Raw genomic sequence first — 21,020 nt, 5'->3', positions numbered from 1 at the left:
TGTGCCATCGAAACTTTCGAAATGTCGTACCGTTTCGAATGTCACGCTGAATCGAAATAAAAAACAAAAGGAGACGAATAAAAAGAAGCGATGGAAAGAGAATAGATGGGTCACGTGCCGAAATGCGAAGAGAAAATGTTGAAAAAAAGGTAAGGCATTAAAAATAGAGCATCCGATTGAATGAAAGGGCATTGAAAGTAATTTAAGTGGAAGAAATTTATATGTGATTTTAATTGAATAATTTTTAGTGTTTCTATTCTTTAAGTTGGGAAAGATATCGATTTTAACGATTTAAAATATGTAATTTTGTGATTTTTTTGATCATTTTTTGGTCACTTACAGGTCGTTTTTTGAAGAATAAAGTAATGCGAATTAATGACCAAATTATTATCAATTAATTCTAATGATTCGTAAGAGATTTTTAAATATTAAGAAAAGTATACATTTTTATTTTTTAATTTATAAAACCATAATTAGGTCAACTACTTTTTTCATTCCTTGTTTAACGATAAAAATCTAAATAGCCTATCTGATAATTTAGAACCACTTGGGATAAGGATAAAACCAGAAATGCAACTGTACAAGATAAAGTAAAAAGTGGTTTGGATTGGGTTAATACTTGAGTTTATCAGTTCTTTACCGTATCTAAGCTGAACTAAAATTTTTTATGAGTGTCTACATCGTCGTAATCTCTTCGTGGATATCTTCATTATCTTCCCTCGAAAATTGCTTCGTGATTCAATCTGAAAATACTAAAAAAACCTATGAACCTTGACGAAGTAACAAAAAGATTCGGATACATTTCCAATTATAACCTAATCTATAATCTACAAGATTTTTAGACGACGCTAAATTTAATTATCACATATCATACTCTACTCGCTCAATATCAAACATTTCCCACGATATTAAAAATACTCAGGGAACTTAAAAGTCTCGCTATCAAAAGAACGCCAATGCTCGCGAAATAAACCAGCCATGTGTTAACATCCATCAAAAAGAACACGTATTTGTACCTCAAATTTTTAAAAGACACTGTCAATTTAACTAACTATCGTCATTTTTTTCTTAATTAAAAATATTTATACGAAATTTAAAAATGTCACTACGAAAAATGTTCAGTGTCTCCGAAACAAACCTTCTCGATCATAGGTGACTTCGATAAAACAAGTAGACACGTACTACGTTCAGAGAAGAACTCGGGAAGCGCTTGGGCCGGACTCGCCCTTCATGCAAATATCCATCTGGAGCCCATAAACGGCGACAATTTGTCGAGGAAACCGTACGTGTCTCAACGTGAAAAATATCATCGCGACCAACGCATGCTAATTCAACGACCAGGGACCAGGATCCTCTCTGCGAGAGATGTCTTATCTCCATAGGGGTTGTAACGCTGCTAACTAGCGTAGAGAGAGAAAAAAAGAAGAAGGTACGAACATAACCTCATGGGGGTGGGCTGGAGGTAGGGACGCCTAATAATCACCCTTGTACCATGCCCCATTCGCTCCTCCAAGACAGTTGGGCTTTCTATTTAATCTCGAGGTGACAAATGGCCGTAGCACTGATTCGCTGAGTCAAACATAATCCTGTCACCGCATGCAAACATCGATCGGGACCAATATTGGTTCGAATGGTTGTTCGGCTACCCCATGATATATAATATAGAAGGTGTAGAGGCAATTTATATATGTAGTTATATACATAGAAAGCTGTGGTAAAAAGATTTCTTTATTTTCTTTTTATATTTCCATGTTGATTTTTTCAAATGATGGATGAAGGCGATTTTTGTTGTTCCAGTCACTGTGGATACTCGAAATCGTCAGATAGGTCTCTATCTGACGTTTGTCAATATTGGTCGACTCGACTACATGATAAGTGTAGCTGGCCAGGGGGATGGTAGATCGATGGTGTTATCGTTAATCGAAGAAAAATATCGGCTTATCGAGAACGCGCGAATCGTCAATACGTTTATCTGTTAGCCGCCTCTTCGTGCGGAAATATTGATTTCGCGGCAATTTATTCGTCTCCTCTGTTACGAATTCTTCTTTCGTCTTTTTCTTCTTCCATTTGTAACTTTTGATGGTGAACAAATGGGTTGATTGGCGATTTTGTATTTTTCACCAAACTCTTTTGATACCAGAATGGTGAATTTTTTTACATATTTTTAATTCTTTTGCTCGTGCTACGTGATCTACGATCTTCACTTTTAATACGTTTCTTAATTATTATCGTCTTTGTTTAGACGAGCAAAAATTGCATTTCTGTATATTTGTAAAATAATCGCACAAAATTGTCTGTAACATTAAAGATCTGAGATACAATAATAAGACATCGAGAATTGGTACATATTACATAGTAGTTCACGGCAAAGTTTTGAAAACCCAATGCCATACATATAGAGATTGTTGCACGCTGCAGACGTCTCTTCCTAGAAATCTGTCTCGTAAATATTTGCATCCCGTATTTACTTCTCCAATAACCAGCTCCAAAATATTTTCCTACCATAGCTCTTAAATTTCGTAAAACATTATTCTTGCAATAGATTTAGAACATCTAACCGATAAAAGCGTGTTTTTATTATGCTTTCTGAAATATAAATTTTGTCTGCTTCCTTCTAATCCTATTCTCCGTCGAATTCAATTTACAATATCATACTGCATTTCCAAAATATTTTTGTCAAATTCTGACTTTGTTAAATATATTTTAGTTAGATTCTATCATATATATCCCACAAAACACATATTATTCTTGCTATTCTATCAAAAAGAGATATCCGATTCTTTTTATTTATATTTTCATACGTTTCGCTTTTTTACGTATTTAATGAACTTCCGAAATAGAATAGTAATATTTAGAAAAATATCCGAATATTTGGTGAAACTAAGTTGCACGTGTAATTTTATAAAAAGAAAAATGCTCGCAAGTGATCGGCTCGATGCGCAAGATAGCCTCGATTTTGCGGTGCTCGCGTAAAAGGCAGGGTCATGTGGTGCACAGTCAGGCGACGCGACGAATCGATAATTAATCGGTAATTATTAATCGTGACGGTTTCTCGATTTCCCCAGACGGATTTCTTACACCTTCTAACATATCATACGATTCGACGAGAATAGCTCGCGTTCTGAAATTCCGTTCGAACCAATCAAATCCATCCGTGCTCCAAATATGCTATATCTTTTCTTCAATAATATTTCAATAAGATATTTATACGTTCAACGACTATTTAAGAAGATTACAGAAAAATCCACCATTCGTGTCTAAAATGAAACCTGAAATCGCATATTTGCTTGGTAACCGAGGAACTTCAGCATACTATTTTTGGATATACAAATATGTATAACCAATTCCTCTTTTTTCTCTCCTCTTTTCCTTACTCATTTTTTTTCTTTCTTGCACGTTTTTCAACCTGCTTTGTTTCTAATGCAAATCTTCCTTTAAGTAAAAATATCTCTTTAAAGCAAAGTTTTTAGATTTTCTGGTAATAATAAAATCGATCTGTTAAAATCATCAAAATCGAGTGTTCTCGAACCAATAAATAGAAATTTTCAAAAATACTATCGACCATCATCTACTTCGGTTATTCCAAATCTTTCGTTTTACTAATTTCATTAATTCACTCTGAGCTATTATTTTAGCCCACTATTCAAAGTAAAAAAAAAAAAAAAAAAAAGAAGAAAGTATCAATATAACAAAAGATTTATATTGTTTGCTTCGTCTTTTCAGAAATACTACTTTGTTCCTTCCAAATCTTTCATCATACGAATTTCATGAAATCCTTAATCGAAAGAAAAAGGAAGAACCATTAAAAAATTATTTATTGAAACGTGAACTATTACCTTGATCGTTCTAAATCTTCCATCAGTTCGCTCTAAATTATCATTCTGGCTAATAATTGAAAGAAAAAACAGCAGGAAGGTACCAATATAACAAATATCCTGAACTCTTCGAAACGACCATCCGAACTGTTCAGGAAACTCGTTCTGCGGAATGAATTGTTGCCTTAAGAAAATTAACGTGATTGGATACGCAAGCGATGTTGGCTGGCAACGTGAGCCGATTGTTCGCGGAAAAGGCTACGTTTTCTCTGGACGGGCTCGTTTCTCGCAACGTGACTTACTTCGACAAAATCAGCATCCTGGAACGGTCGTCTGATGGAGCGATCGCTGATAAATCCCCGGGTGCTTATCGGGTCTCCTCTGACTACGTCCGCCGGTACTTTTCCATCATCGATCCCCCGCGCATCGTTTCGTTCATTTCTCTCACTCGACACCACAATATATAGCAAGTACATGATATCCGGCTGGCTATACAATTTGTTCGACGATCTTTCGGCAAGTCCAAGAGCACGGTATGAAGTTCCTACTTTCTGAACACTACGTAGGAACTCTATACCTCGCTGCTGGATCTCTACCATATATGAGTACATATCGTACCGATTGAAGATTCGTATAATCTCCTTTGTGTCTATTTCTTCGACGAATTCTTCATCTTCTTCGGCATACACCAACTGGAGTACTTTTCATCACTTTTGTCACTGTTTCACACTAAACACTGTTTAAACCACACCGATAGTTCTTCCTTTGCTTCCTCACGGAGGAAGTCGAGTGCCCCGATTATCACAAATATCGCGTAGAAAATCTTCGATTTGGTACAAAGTCTCGATCTTTATTCAAGCTACTATTCGGAAAATTTATATTTCTGTTTAAAATTTTATTCCAAGTTTCGTTCGAGTCTCCTTTTTTTCTTTAATTTTATTCTTGTACGCGTAACGTAGAACGAGAAGAACAATATGTTTTTCAATCCTCGATGATCCAACGATGGATCTCGCGAACGTGTACCGATAAATTCCCATTCAAGGACCAGTAACCGATTCTAACCGATCGCAACGAAGATCGTTGGACGAAATGACACACGTTACTCGAGCTCGTGTCTTAACAACAGCGGCGAATCCTAAACACTCGAACGGCCAACGCAAACTCTTCGGATTCTCGGCTTTGGAGTTTGATTTGTAGAAAAAAGAAGAGAAGTATCGTGTTGGATGAGACTTGGAACAATTTCGTGAAACCCGTTCGCCACGAAGGCCCGCGAAGCACTGAAGAGTCTCGAGGGGCACCGGCTAGAAACACACACGACGGTGAAGACACACACGGCCCTCTGATTTCCCCTCCTTCTTCCGAGTCCACCGGCGACACTAACGCCCCTGGCGGTGAAGAATGACACGATGTCCGAGAGGAAGAAGACGAAGAAGACGTCGAGGAAAGGGAGACGGGACAGGAAGGAGAGCCGGCGTGGATCGCCGGTGATCGGGATCGAGAGCGTGATCGAGATCGTGCTGCTACCTAGCAGGGAAAAACATAGATTTTTCTTGTTCGTTTTTTACGTCGGTCTTTGGACTGAATGACGACGGAACAGTCGGTGTAAAAAGTCTTTCTTGGGAAGTTTCTTAGATATTGTTGAGTAATCGAAATACTGATGTAAGAAACGTGTTTTTCCTTGATGTTTTTGGTATCCGCTGATTGAGATCGCCAAGTGAAAGGAGAGATTGATGGATATTTTTACGCCTATGTTTTTTTCAGTTGTGTATAAATGTTTTTAATTATAGATTTAATGCTCTTCTCTGGGAGAATATGAAAAAAGTTAGCGGTATTTCGAATTAGACGTTGTCCCGAGAATATTGGGATCTTACGATATATACTATCAATATTATTTTTATTTGAATTGAATGTTGAATTAGACGGTTCTTGAGATTAAAGATTGGTAAAAGAATAGCATTTTGAATCATTAGCGATAGCTTCGAGAGACAACTATATTTCATATTGGAATTCTGCTTTGAAGAATGTGACAATACCTGTAGCTATTTTTTGGTAAAAGCATTCAGAACCTTAAAATCAAATTCTACTCACAGTAAACATCTATTCTTCCTGTCACGAAAAATAATTTTCCAAATTTAAGGGAAAAACGTTACGATATCGCAAACGTCACAGAGACAGCTTAAACAATCGGTTAAACTCCACATCTCACATATTGTATTCTCATATTTCACAATTCCCTTATTTTACATAACCATTTGACCAATCAGCAAAGAGAAACAGCGATATATTTAAAGATGAAAAAAGAAACTTTTAAAAAGCAAGAAGGAGGAAGTGCATAGATCCGTAAATATCGATAGAACGTTATATCATCGTGACGGGATAAATCGCGTGGCGCACCTTTGATGAACCCGAGGAAGAGGAGGCGGTGCACAATAGACGATCCAGCGTTCAAAGGAAAATCGAGTCAATTGAGCGATTCGATTACCGGACGATTAATAGTACTGGCCGCCGGTTGCTCGCACTTAAATGCATTAGTCCGATCAACGTGACCGCCGCCAGTGAGTCAGTCGAATGATATCACTGTTGCGCGATTAGAATTTACATAAAACCGTTTCGTAGTTCGCCATGTGAGGCGCGACGTGACCATCGTTGTAAATACGTGTTCGTGGCGGTCTTTTCAAAGATCACCGCGAAAAGATAATCAATTTGGCGTGGAGAAAAACTAATGACGTCTGGTAATTTACACACAATTTTCTTTGTTTCTTTGCGTTGCATCTAGTGAGATCACAGATGAGCAATCGTTAAATAGGTGCTTCGATTATTTTCTTGATAAAATGGAGGCAAGTACGGAAACTGATGTTGTACTTTAAAGGCAATTTTAAGATGGAGCTTGACGTCTTAGAATTTTTTCTTCCGAGTCTATTTCTACATTTTTGCTGTCAATGTCTCGATCAATTTAAAAAATACAATTACAAGAAAACTGTTGATTAAAAACCAAATTTCGCCCGAATACGTAAGAAATAATCCGTTGGCCGCTGTTTCCTCGATCGAAGAACGCAATCGGAGGATCGATGTTGCTGTGTTAATTATTCAAAACAGCTGGCAGCAATGGCTTTCCGCTGTACCAATCAAGTCAAATAAAATGTAGATAGATGGTCTTTATGCAACGACAGATTAACACGTGTTTTGTTTTCTTACGAAGGAAGTTGCTATTTTCTACTTTTGCGTTGTTGAACTTTGAATCAATACTGAGTTACCTTTCTCTTTATCTCTTATGAATTTTAACAGAAATTTTCATAAAGAATCAGAGTTAATAGTTTAGCTTAGCTAAAGAAGACGTTTGATGAACAGAAGATTAATCCATTTATATAAATCAGTTTTTAATGCCGTTTCAAATAATTCCTACTAATTGAATCTCTATAGACAATCAAAATTTCATCCTTCCACTTCTTCAAACAGAACTTTGACTTTTATTAAAAGATATTTCAAGATATCACTAAACGAACGATTGCATAAACTAATAGAGACGTTAATAAATATTTCGGGATTCTTTAAAAATTTTTCGAAAACCTAAAATAGTAACAAGATTAAAACTAAACACAAACAATACAATTTTCCTACGAAATATAAAAAGATACGTTTTGGAAATTATCCTTTCGCTATTACTTACATTTTCGTTATTACTTCGAATCTAAAAATATCCTCGGGATGACACTGTATTATAATTTTTATTCGCCAGTACTTTCATTAACAGAAAGCAATTCTAACGAAGAATCTGAAAAATTCTTTTTCTATCGATGAATTATTTTTCCACCGGCGTTCCTAATTTCGTGAAGCACTCGAGAGACTCGTAGGATCGGAGGGTCTCTGTTTCATCTCGGAAACCCTCTTCACGAATGGCTGTGGATCGCCTAACAAACACGTCAAACAGATGTCTAGCAGTCGCACTTGCATACCGAAGGAACACGCGTAACTTGCACGCATCTGAAACGGTAGAGCCACGAAACAAGGACGGCCATGTGTGAATTGGCTTTAAGCTGTCGCAGCCACGCTACACGTGCTCCCGTACACATCCCTCTTCCGCAGTTCTCCGCGACCCGTGGGAACTTTTTTTCCTTCCTTAAGAAAACTGTGTTGCACGCCCGCATCCATACGTTCTCCCCCTACCCTGAACTTCGTCCTTTCCTCCGAGAGCTGTGTTATGTAGCAAGAATCGACTCGATGACGAAAGCTTGCTGAAAATCATCGAACAAGCTGAGCCGTCTACCAGTTTTTTCTTAACCGCCAGCTATAAAGAAACCGAGGATTCTTAAAAAATAATAATAGCGTCGTAAAATTTAGTACTCGAAATGAAAGGAAATTTATAGGAAAACACGTAGGAAGACACCTGTAGTAGAAAATATGTGAACACTTATTATAGAACATTTTTATGATTATATGCTTTATAAAATATTTTGAAATTTCATTTAAGGCTGCGTATGAAGTCTAACCTTGAAAATGATAGCAGTCAAATTGGAACATATATAATCCCACCAAATGTCGAAGCTTATAAAAATGTTTAAAAATACGACTGAAACTTGCAACACCATTTACTCGATTCACCGTCCTGTCTTATAGATCTTTTTTCGAGAAATCTCCTCGGTTGTTTATTCGTTCCGATAAGATCGTAGGTTGTTGCGTTATAATCGTTAATTTGAAACTCGTCTACTCAAAATATCGAGTCACGTTGCGTCTTTAATGAATTCCAAATTGTGAACGGTTAACGTCGAAAGTGTTTCGTAGCCTTATTTAGGTGGACGCCTACGTGACTTTGCCAACGACTAGTTATACAGGAACTTTTAGCTCGTCTGAAGTCCTCACGCGAAATTTTATGACTTGGACTGCCGCTTTCGAACGTGATCGTCCAATTCTATTACCCAGTTAAGTGATATCTTCCAGTTCTGGACTGATGGGCCAACTTTTTAACAACCGATTAACCTAAACGTTTTATAAACTGATTCGTACTTAACGTGTGAAGAAACACCAAAGGTAGTCTATAAAAAATCCAATCACCAATTTCAAGCATTATAGCCTGGACAACCAAACCTGACAACCAGTTCATATGTGATTGGTGAATGCCTACTTGGTCTCGATCTCTTGGTCTTTAAATTTCTCGTTTCTTTATATCACGATATTGTATATGTGACACTCGTGATGCACGAACGAATATTAATTATAAAAAAACGAAAAGGAAGTTTTAACGAGGAAAAATTACGTATTTTATCTTTAGATGTTTTCTGTGAGAGAGATGATTCTATGAACACGTTTCTATTCTTAATTCTCGCCATCTTTGAATTTTTACCTTCCAATTACAATCTTGTTTCGTCAAACAAACAAATTTCTAACATTCTAACTGAAAAATTTAACGAATCAACGACTCTCCTATATTTTCTTCGAACTTAAGAAAATTCTTAGCTTTCTCTTTTTTAAAATACGGTCTTTTTTTTAAGCCGAAAGAGACAGATGCAACAGAATGGATACAAGAAGACTCGAGTCAAATTCCATTCTGAAACAGCAACAAGTAAAGAAACAATAAATTCGTATATCAATTCTGGTCACTACTTTAGCTCCTGAAATCCTTTACGACTTACACAGGTGGTCGAGTTTCTTTTCGACGGAGAAGTTGCAGAAAAGAATCAGCGAAGTTCGTGTCTGATAGGAGGAAGATAGCAAAGGACCTGGATAATCTGGCCCCCCGTGGGCGTTCCTCTTTTTTCTCCTCGCGAGCAGGCAAGAAAATCCCATAGGCAGAGTAAATACAAGGCCTGGAAGGATAATTAACCTGAGCGAAGGCACGGTTTAACGAGTCCCACGATTCCGCCGCGGGGATCACGACACAGGAGCATCAGCGCGCGGCAAAAACCGAGTCATTCGTTCGTTTGGTCGCGCTTTTTTGTCCCGTTTCGTAGCTAAATGGAAAATCGAGCAAGACGAAAAGAAGAAGAAAGGGATGGAACGCGTCTAAGTTCGTGATATCTCGCGAGAATCGCACCTGTTTCTATCTCGAACTCCTACCAGAGGACTGTTTAATGACTCTTGGCGTGATAGGCGTCTAAATTATACGAGTTGGATGGCCGTTTCCGGGTCACGCCATGAGACTGTCAGATTTACGAGTTAATTCTATTTTACACGCCGTGTTTCTAATAAATACACGCAACTGTCGGAGAAAATGGATCCTTCTACTTGGACTTGGTCGTTTCGTATCAACTTTCTAAAATAGCGTCTTCGACGTTAAAAAAAAACAGACGATTCGTTTCGTGCCATTAATCAGTAAAGAGTTATGTTCGCTAACGAGTAGTTATTTGAGAGTTTTAGATTTTTAAGGAACAAGTGTCTTTCTTTGTTTCTAACTTACCTACAACGAAAATGTATTTCAGAGGAATGCTAGAAGAAAGAAACTGTTCCCCCTTTTTTATCCGAAGGTAATTACCAGCAAATAAAACTCATCAGCTGTATGATTATTACCGACAAATAAAATGCTCTGATTATATTGTTACACCGATTATTTTTTCGAATAATTTCATCTTTTTCCATGTTATCTTTAAGAATAAGTTTGAGCCTATATTTGTTGCAAAGTATATTCTATTTCGAGCACGTAGGTGTACTTAACTGTAAAATTAATACTGTTACTGTAACTGTAAAATTAATTCAAAGATACGTTAAATGTATAGAGAATATCGGACCAAGTACTTGGACAAAACTATTGAGGAGCAAACATCTAGAACTTCGATAAAGATTTACATATTGGCAAAATTAATCTCACGTATGAGACATCGAGTAAAATCATCGAAAACGCAGGAATTTCAAAGACATCAACGTGACAGCTGCGCTTTCAGATATAACCACACGTTTAGTATCGTCCAGCAGCAACATTGTACGACTTGAACGTGCAATTCCGCACGCAAGCATAAGCGAAATTGTAAGCGAAAATACGACGGTATTTCTATCAGGAAAACCTGAAACGACGAGAAGATTCTACGTTCTAGATGTACCAAACCGCCACGTGTGTACATTGTACGATTCATCAATTATTCCTCCCACCTGAGGATCCAACTACGCTCGCTGTCCTTCCGCTAGAAATAACAAACACAGCGATAATCATTAAGTTCTATCAACCAGTCATCACTCTTTTCCTCCTTCCATCGGACTGTTGGCCAACGTATCTCATCGAGAAACCGAGAAAACGCGAGAAACGTCATCGAGGGGGCTGTAATGTAACGGAGGCCAGAATGGGAAGAAGAAGAAGAAGAAGAAGAAAAATAAGAAGAAAACGATGAAGAAGAAAGAGAAGAAGAAGAAGGAGGAGGCGGTGGCCGCTGAGACCTGGCAGAGGGAGGCCAGCAACTTCGAGGTGGGGGACAGGGAAACGGAGACCCCTCCGGAGAGATCAAGGTTGCAAAGTAACTCTGATGACGCAATCGCCTGCAGCTGCATCCGGCGACATCTAATTGCTCTCGCCTTGTCATGCCAGCGGCATTATATATCGCGACTGGCCGATCTCTTCCTCTCTCCCGAACAGAGAGGTCCTCTCTGCACGTTTCTTCTCCCTCTTCGATGTTGGACCGAACCGATGCGAACTTTTCGAGTGCAACAGCATGAGGAAGGAAAGGGGAGCCTCGAGCTCGCGCGAACAAACTTTGCTCGTAATATACGACGATGTTAAATGATAGTGGCGTGGATAGCGCGGCCAATTTGCGCGCTACCGAACTCGTGATAAAGATTCGTGTGACACTTTCTCTGCTCGCCGCGCGATTCCTTCTGACCCTTCCAGGCGAATCACGTTGATAAATTATTTTGGCAAACAACGTGGTTCTAAACTCTAGATTCTACAGGACCGATTTATTGAGATCAAGAGAGAGAAAGAGAGAGGGAGAGTGGGCTTGTGTATTTGGTTAAAAGTTAAAGAATTGGGGATAGTATTGTTGGAATTTCGAGGTTAAGGAAATTTAGGATTAGAACGTCGTGTTTTCGAAATCGTTATTATAATATTGATTCTATTAACGAGATGAAATATGATTCTTGAATTACAATGTACACTCTTTTTCTAATATTATTTTTCTTTCCTTTGAGTTATGTTCAAAGAGATAATCGGTCGTTGACTATTGTAGTTATTCAACGTTAGAATCGTTTATTCTATGAAATACGACATGAATTCGAAATGAATCGGCTCATAATTCAGCCGCTAAAGATGTCATGTGACAGATATCAAACAGATATCAAATTAATACTTGATATTTTTTAGAAAAAATTCAGAGATTAGATAACGTATTCGGAGGATTTTGAATTTATATCAAATATGTCAGATACTTTAAATCTATCCTGCGTTTACTTTCGTTGCAAAGAAACATGTTATATCTCGACATTGAATAAATTTAACGTTAATTAGAACACGTTATTAATTCGATTGATCTTTGCGCCTGAAAAATCTATATTACGTAAGAGATACCACATCGATGCCTTTCTTTTTCTAGAAAAGAAAGAAAAAAATCAGCCTTTCCAACAGGTCATCGAACTGCATCAAATTCCAAAAAACAGGCCAACGCAATTCAGCCAGAAACTATCAACGTACATGGTCAAAATAAATACGAAACAACTTCAGAATTTCTTAATTTCCGCGGAACACGTAAAAAGGTACCTGGACATCGATGAAATTTACGGTTAATTAGAATGCAATTTACGATATATCGGCGTTATTGGTGGCATCGATTGCGCAGCTCAGCAATAACGGGGAAACGAGCGCGAAGCCAAGAGCTAGACATCGGTACCCGCTCGCGGCTACTTGAACGGTGCACGATGAACGCCGCTGCCGGCCAATAATGTTTTTCTCCTCTTTTTATCGCAATATCGATCCACGATCGACACACGGCCCGTAACACGCTGCAATTTAGAAGATGACTCGGCAAGTAAACACGGGTACTCGCGAATCATTCTCGCATCCGCGCACGAGGTGGAACTCGTTTGCGGGTGAACGAGAGATCGGACATGAAGATTCGATTCGATCGGCCGGGCCCTGGCCTCTGAACGAAGAGCAGCTTCGGCGTGGACCGGTTTCAAGGTGAATAGCAAGGTGCTCGGCCCCGCGAAATTGCTCCGCGTTACGAGCCTCGCGCTCTGAATCCTTCCTCTTTACCGACGAGGAAATATCGATGGGGGACGGGGGTAGTCGCCAAATGGGACGAACCAGTCCGAGAAATAGTAGCTCGAGAATCTTTCGATGATCTTCACAACGAGCTCCACGCTAACTGCTTGCTGTGCTTCATAGCTGCTTCAAGTTTTGTCGTGGTCTTGTGCTGGACTATTGAGATACGAATATTTTTGAGAATCTTTTAATGTTTACTTTCGAGGTTCGTTTTTCAAAGGGTTTCTTTTTTTAATTTTGATTCTTTTGTTTTGGAAATTACAATTTATTTAATTAGGTTTACGTTGAAATTTAGTATGAAAGATCGTATGGGTCAGATGTTATTGCTTCGTGTTTCTTAATGATTCCAAATGACTTCTTAATCGAGCTTGTTTTTTTGTATTTATCATATGAGAGACATATTGCTTAGGCATTTTTATGCTCTATCTATTATGTGTATCGTTATTCAAACCGAGTTTCGAGATATTAGAAACTTCTGATGAAATTTAGGAATTGCTAAAAACGTATGTATATCGATGAATCTGATGCTTCTTAGAGTCATTAATGCGAAACTACAATTATTTTTTAACATAATTACAGTGACTTCTTTTGTAAACACAAATATCTTCGAAACATATTCTACTAATGTTTAATTCTTTATCAATCATTTATAATCGACCTAATCAACAAGCAACCTGTAAAATCTAGAACTTTCTCAAAAATTGATTCCTCTTATGGCTACTACTATCACCCAGACACCTTCAAAAAATGATTCCCAATTTATTACGGAGGCCACTCGAGTAGCGAGTATCCTATCCAAACGAACGGAACGACCCCCTCGAGTCTCCCACTCTTTCGAAAGCCCGAAAAAGAGAGACGCACGAAACCGAAAGAGAGAGAGAGAGAGAGAGAGAGAGAGAGAGAGTGAACCCATACGAAACGCCCCTTATTCGAATCGCTTTTCAAGCGGAGCTCGTTCATCTTGTCCGAACCAAACGCTGACATCCGCCGACGCTTCGCGGCAATCAAACTTGTCGAGAGAACTCAACGTGGTGAGGAATATATTCGGCAAGCGAGAGCCAAGGTTCTCGATGGGGCTGTTCTTCCTCGAAAAATGACGAAACTCTTCAAAGGATATCTAAGAATCCCACTCGTTCCTTAAACAGAGGAGATTCGCCGACAGGATGAAATAGAGTAAAACGGAAGACGACGGGGGGTTACGTCGACGCGTAAAACAGAACTTTAATACCCGGTTGGTCCGGGAACGAAATCGAGGATGCGCGCGTAAAAACGCCTACGTGGTCGTAAACGAAAGAGGCTCGTGTCGAAGGGACGAAGGAAACCGAGCCGTTGGCTCCCCTCGACGCGCGGATTCCTCGCGTTTCCGCTCGCCCTCGCGGAAATCTTCGTCCCCTTCCGTCCCGCGTGTTCGTCGTCCGCGATCCCCGGTGTTTCGAGTCACGAAATATGGATAAGATTTCGTTTCGAGTGGCAGCGGTATTAGAGGCAGCCACGTTCGCCGATGGAAACGAGCGAGCACCGTGTAATCCTGGGGAGAGGCGAAGCTCCTGGGACGAGATATTATTCCGAGCTAATAAGGTGGATATTGAAAATTACTCCGTGAACTCTGGCTGCAACACCAACGGCGAACCTGTGTTCTTCGTGTCTTCCTTTTGGTAGATGAATTGGCATGATGGTTCTTAGGGGAGGTTATTTTCTTTCTGGTTCTCTATAAAGAGTTACGGGAATTGGGGAAATTTGTTGAGAGTATCGGAGGATTTGGAGGATGTGCAGAAGTGTGAGATATTCCAATATTTTCATTTTAGGATTTCAGATGGTTGATGTTGTGTTTAAATATAGTTGTTATAGAGTAATTTGATTGCGATATTGCAATTGTTAATTGTTCTATAGTTTAAGATATTAGCAACGGAGCATCTCGGTTGACATCCAAAGTGAGATAATCGTTTGCAATGTATAAACATGAGATATAGGTATCATATTTTTCAAATAATAGTAAAAATATTAATAGGAAAGTTTCTCTGTATGCATTTTGTTGTTTTTATAGCAATATCTTGATCGTTTGAAAAATTTGAACATAATCATCGTTCACGGTAAAATCATCCCATCGTTAAAATGTTGATAACATGTATACTTATACGCATTCTTCTTGTTAATTTTAATGGAAGGATTTTTTTTTTTTTTAATAATCATAATTATTATTTTAAAATATTCTTCTCTTTTAATTTCTCAATTTAAAATGTCGGTGAAATATTATTTTACGAAAGAAATCGTATCAATTTCTCGAACAAGAGAAAATAATTCATACTTAAACACTAGCGCGGAATTTTTATGGGGAATATCGTACAAGACGAAATTTTGATTTATAGATAGAGATATTGCTTGCATCATAAAATTGGTATTTATTACGGACGCTCTTCTGTTGCAACAAATTGCGAATAATGCAAGTTTAAACCGCAGTTGGACGTTCAATTTCGAGATCGTTGGGAAACGATGTTTCATTTCGCGAATATCGTTGCGCAAGTTCGCATGGATTGCGCAACGCATCTTCTGGCAAAATTTCGCGGCTCTTGCAAACGCATGGCGATTTCCATTCGACGAAACCAGGACCAGTCGCTGTGTTGCGAATCGAAAGGGCGAATTATACGCACGATGATGTCACCGAATATTTCCACGAGATATAATTTTGCCAAGTCCACCGGAAGAAAAATCGCTTTTGTGCTGATTTTGCAAGCAGACGGATTCGTGAATCATCCTTGGCGACTTCCGGCCATCGTGACTCACCCTTTCGAAGGATTACCACGATGAACTGCTAACGAGTTACGATTAAAACAAAAAACCGCATTAGCGTAGATAGGCAAATGCTAATAAGAATCATCTGCAACTGTTTCCTTTGTTTTTTAGAAGACACGAGAAAACTGGGAGTGACGTGTAATATATCATATGATCCATCTTTGACACTTCCAAGAACAAGAATTACTTTTACTCAGAATCTTCAAATTTTGCAAATCTAATAAATTATTACTATTGATATTCTCATGTTAAGAATTAATTTCTCAGAATTAGCAAATTATATGAGATGAAATTAATTTTTGAGAATTATTAAATTACATAAAATAGAGCACAACGAAATATAACATAAATGGTCAATATTAATAATAATAATATAAGTGACATTTCCTACAGATAATCTTTGGAAAGAGATATCGGAGCGTGGACTTTTCTGCATTTATGAGGAATTTAAATGTTCAAAAATATACATAGTCTACATAATATGTAAGAATATGGTAAAATATTCGACGTAAGCCTCTCGTTACAATTTTTAGAGAGTGTCATAAATACATAATTATACATAGCCGTGTTCATAAACATATAAATCTTCATAAAAACTTTACCAATGAATAAGCAACCACTGCAATCGTCTTAATATTGCAATTTCTAATAAATATCGCCAAGAGGTCATCCCGGAGATCACTGGCAGAATAGAACGTATTTAATCCTATTTATATGACGTAACGACGAAACGATATCTGCATCCGTAAATGCGACACGATTATCATTATCGAATGACAGAGTCTCCTGTGACGATATCAAATACTCTAAACGCGCAATACATCTTCCAGATGAATTCTGCACGTAGTTGGAAAGAATGACAAGATGGAAGCCATCGTTCAGCATGTGAGCCGACGAGTTTATCGATGTTCGAACCCCGGTCGACCTTTTCGAAAACTATGGGGGGAAACACCATGAAGTGGGGGGAAAGGGCCACGTTAATATAGGGCTGCAGGGTCGTACACAGCGAAAGTGGGATGAAAACCCCTCGAAATCAAATCAATTAAGCCACGTGCAACCCCACCCTCTTCTTCGTTGCATCGGTGATTGGATCGGTCGGAAGATTTTCACAAAATGGAGGAAATCAACTCTCGATCGTTTTGCTCTATAAAGAAGATGGATGTTCGCTTAGGAAGTGAACTTAATGTTATTATAAATAATGTATTTAAATCCTAGTTTCAAGGGAATGTAAAGTAGAATTGTTCAATCGTCGTGTCTTTCGAACGATTTCTTGGTTTCAAACGATGACGCGTATTAAGGCCTTTTTTATTGTCTGAGATTGCTAGAATATTATGGCTCGTTATTTGTCTGGGTTATGGTATCAATATGAAGAACATCAAATAAATGACCGTCATATCTTTTGGTTTCAAATGATGATGAGAATGAAGATATCTTTGATTGTTTCAGATTGCCAGGATATTATATTAATTGCAACTAATTTTTCCCATATCGTAACAAGATATACAAGAATCACATCCTACATCTACAATCTTACTTTTAAAAATTTTACATATCAAATCAGTGAAAAGCTTCGATTTAAAAAATGTCTAATTGATCAAATTAATCAAAAAAATTCACCAAATAATCAATAATGCCAATGGTCTGAATAAAAAGACCTGAAAGATGAAATTTTCTTAAAGATAGTATAACTCCAAACAGAAAAGACCAAGACTAAGATTCATCATACTATCAATCACGCGTAACTAAACCAACTATCCAAACATCCAACTTCATTTTATTTCACACCCATAAACCGCGAAACTGTCCTTATATCTACCCCTTATCGAGCGAGATCGAGAGGACTCGACGCGATTGGATATAGAAAAGAGGAAGACAAAGGTGGCGAATCGAGAGGGAGAAACGGGGAAAGCGAGGGCGGAAGGGTGAAATCGCACGCGTGACGGCTCGCCAGTTATATTTGCGGACGGGAAATCGGGGAATCGCAGAAGTGGGACGCGGGAAATTTCCAATAAAGGGAAATCCAACATTCGGTGCCGGCCGGCTGCGCGTCAGGCAGTCCAATAACAAAGCAATAACTATCGACGATGCGCGCACTGCCATTATACGTGTCTACCGGCATCCACGTAAACGTGGCTACGTGACGGTGTGGCCAATGCAATTGCATAGTCATCTCACCCATACTCTGACTATTCACCCCCTGCGCTCCTGCTTTTCTATCTCTGTTTCTCTAACTATAGGTATTGCAACGTGTGTTCCTTTGACATACATATATGCGTCTGTATTGTGAATATTTAAGTTGAAATTGGTAAATAGACGACTATTACGAGACACAGTAGTCATTAACGTGTGTATAGTTTAGAAAGTAAATATTATCCTTTTTAGCGGTGGTAAGTGCAGAGAAAATGCGAGAGGAAAAAGTATTGCAGCGAGGACATTGAGCATGAAACATTGTTGAGATAGTAGCCGTGAAATATTTGTTGTAAAATTATAAATACACGTTTGTTTCGATGGTAAAAATTTTGTAACTCGTGATAAAAAATTTGTAGAATTATGTCGTAAAATGATCTTTCAAAATATTTCTCTTTTTACTGTTGACTTGTTATTTTGAAATAATATGAGCGCAATTGGAAATTCATTTTCCGTGATAAATTTAAATGAATCTGTAAAATTTGTCAAATCTCGCCCTTTTTCGTCAATGCGAGGTGTAATTCATTCGATCATAAACGGAATTAGAAAACAAACCAATCGTTTAAAAAATGTCTTCCTAAATTGAATTAACAAGCGCATATATAAAAGTAATTTGTAAAAATTGAATGTTAATTTATGATCTTTCATTTGATATAATGTTCAATCTTCTCTATTATCAATCTTTACGATACTATGGTGAATACTCAGGGAATTTCAATTATTTTCGCTTATAATTTTAAACTTTTCCATTTGAAAGTAGTATTTTTTTAACATAGTTTTTGAAGAAGCTACTCCACACACGAACGTTCATGCTTAAATAAAAAAAACTTAGTAAAATCTTCAATTATCTTTTAGAAAAGAACATATGTTTTAGCAACATCAGTTATTGAAATCGAATTGTCGAAAAAATGCAGAGCAACAGATAATCGACAGGATGAATACGTAGAAAAGGTATATCGTTGTCGAGGCGAGGTCACGCATGTTCGCGCGAATGCGTCAGCCACAGTCGCGTGAAACGATCCGAATTTTGGGGCGAGATCGTCGCGCTGTAACGTCCGGTTCGATCGGTTTACTGCGCGGCCGCGATCGTACGGTTTATCACATCCGGAAATGGAATTGTTAGGGGCGTGTTATATACCCACCGTCGACTGCCTAACCCTGATTTTTTTTCATTCCGACGCTCGTTTTTTCACCCGAACTGACCGCACGAGCGCGAGCTGTCTCGCGTCGATGAATGGCGCGTTCCCAAAGCAATGAGCGGCATTGTAATTCGTCCAGAGGATATGAGTTGCGAATGACAGAGTTTAGCGATGTTTTTCCCGGGATAATGAAATATTTTTGAACGAGAAATATTGCCTTTTCTTTGCAAATTGCAATATGGTTCATCGTTTTTCTTGGTTAATACTTTAGTAATTGCATATTGTATCGTCAAATGAATATATTTGATGTTTCGGAAAAATTATTAAGATCGTTTTTGGGTATATAAAGAAGGTAGAACTATGAAATAAAAGTAGGGAAACGTTTCAAGTAACAGATCGATAATAATTTTCAATCGAATATAAATGCTAAATTTATAAATGTGAAAATTTATCTTTGTATCGTTCAACTTTGTAATAATATCATTCAATCAGGGATTCAATCGTATGATATTTTCTATGCTTCTTTAATTTCTACCAATTTATGTATCTAAAATCCTTTTCATCGAGCACAAATATATAAAACTCTGATAAAAATTCTTATAAGACAGTATGTTAAAGAAACAACTTACACCAAAGTAAACGTGCCACGAGCAAGGAACGACTCGCAGTTTCGTCAGAGACGAAGAAGAAACGAAAGTTTCCGGTCCCCCTGGCGCGCTTGACGAACGTCGAAACCCCATAACGCTCGCCCATTAGGCCCATCACGCGATCAATCGTCGGGCTTCGAGGCGACCTTCGTCGTTTATTTAATTATTGATTGCATCTTCCTACGCATCCCCTATTCGACTTATTGTTATGACAGCGTCAAGAGCGCTCTTTGAAACGCGAGATTAAACCGCACCAGATTCCACGTCCGGCACTCTACAACGGAATCGTTCATTGTTCGTCCGATCGATACTTTATGCGATGTAATTCCGCCTCGATATAATATTGCACCTGACATGTAACGTTACGTCGCCCGTAATACGCACATAGATTTACGAGACACTTATAGACACTCTTCACATTCGAAAACCTATAGACTCTTTTTATGATCACGTTGTGTATGTTATACGAAACATTTTGTAAGTTTATTAGCACCGTTTGGAGACTGGACTATCATAATTATAGCGGCAAAAGTTTTTTACGCTTTGATTCTCGTTTTTTTGTTCTTTGTTTTAAACCATAGAATCCCCCGGCTTTATATGGTTTACTAATATATGATCATAGTGTTTTATTTATTTGAATCATTTACAAGCCGGATGCATAAACCGGAACGCATAGAAAACTAACAATTTCTATTTTTTTAAATTTCCCTTGGAACTTGCGATTGTTCGTTCTGTTCCCTTACGATAGATAGATTTACGAAGAGATGACGGTTATTAATTCTACATTTACCTAACGTGAAATTAATAACGGCAAGAAACTTGATCAGTTTGGCTATATGAGAGATTTGTTTCTCGAAAATATAAATCCAAAATCAACCCTACGCTTGAACAAAGGAAATCCTCTGGTGTCATTGGACGTCTACGCGGCAATCCTTCGAAACCTTCAAAAACCTTTCGATCTGTCGCCGACGTGCCCTCTGACAATCCCGAAACCATTCTCGTGCCATCCATCTATCCCGAGTCTGTCGCATAATAAGCTGTTCAGGGGTTAAGCGGGAAACTCGTGCCTCCCAATCACGAGAAGGGTAGAACAGCATCAGGGGCGAGGGTTCCCGCGCTACCAAAAAAGAAGAACAGGGGGGTGGCTAGAGTGGGGAGACTGGGCTATAAGAGAGAAAAGAAAGAAAAAGGTGAACGGTGTTTTTCAGCAGAGTAAACCGGGGCGGTCTGTTGGGGGTGCATCACACACGCGGCATTTATGCGAGAA

The 21,020-nt window shown here is 38.3% G+C and overlaps 1 protein-coding gene across 1 annotated transcript in view; it reads left to right on the top strand.

Annotated features, from left to right (window-relative positions):
* LOC100643082 (UPF0489 protein C5orf22 homolog) overlaps window positions 1-21,020 on the top strand; it is a 423,524-nt gene that overhangs the window by 141,503 nt on the left and 261,001 nt on the right. The gene's annotated exons all lie outside the window — the stretch shown is intronic.

This window comes from Bombus terrestris, chromosome 7, assembly GCF_910591885.1.
Source record: "Bombus terrestris chromosome 7, iyBomTerr1.2, whole genome shotgun sequence".
NCBI lineage: Eukaryota > Metazoa > Arthropoda > Insecta > Hymenoptera > Apidae > Bombus > Bombus terrestris.
The sequence above is the reverse complement of the archived record's forward strand: the minus strand, read 5'-3'. Positions and strand labels throughout refer to the sequence as shown.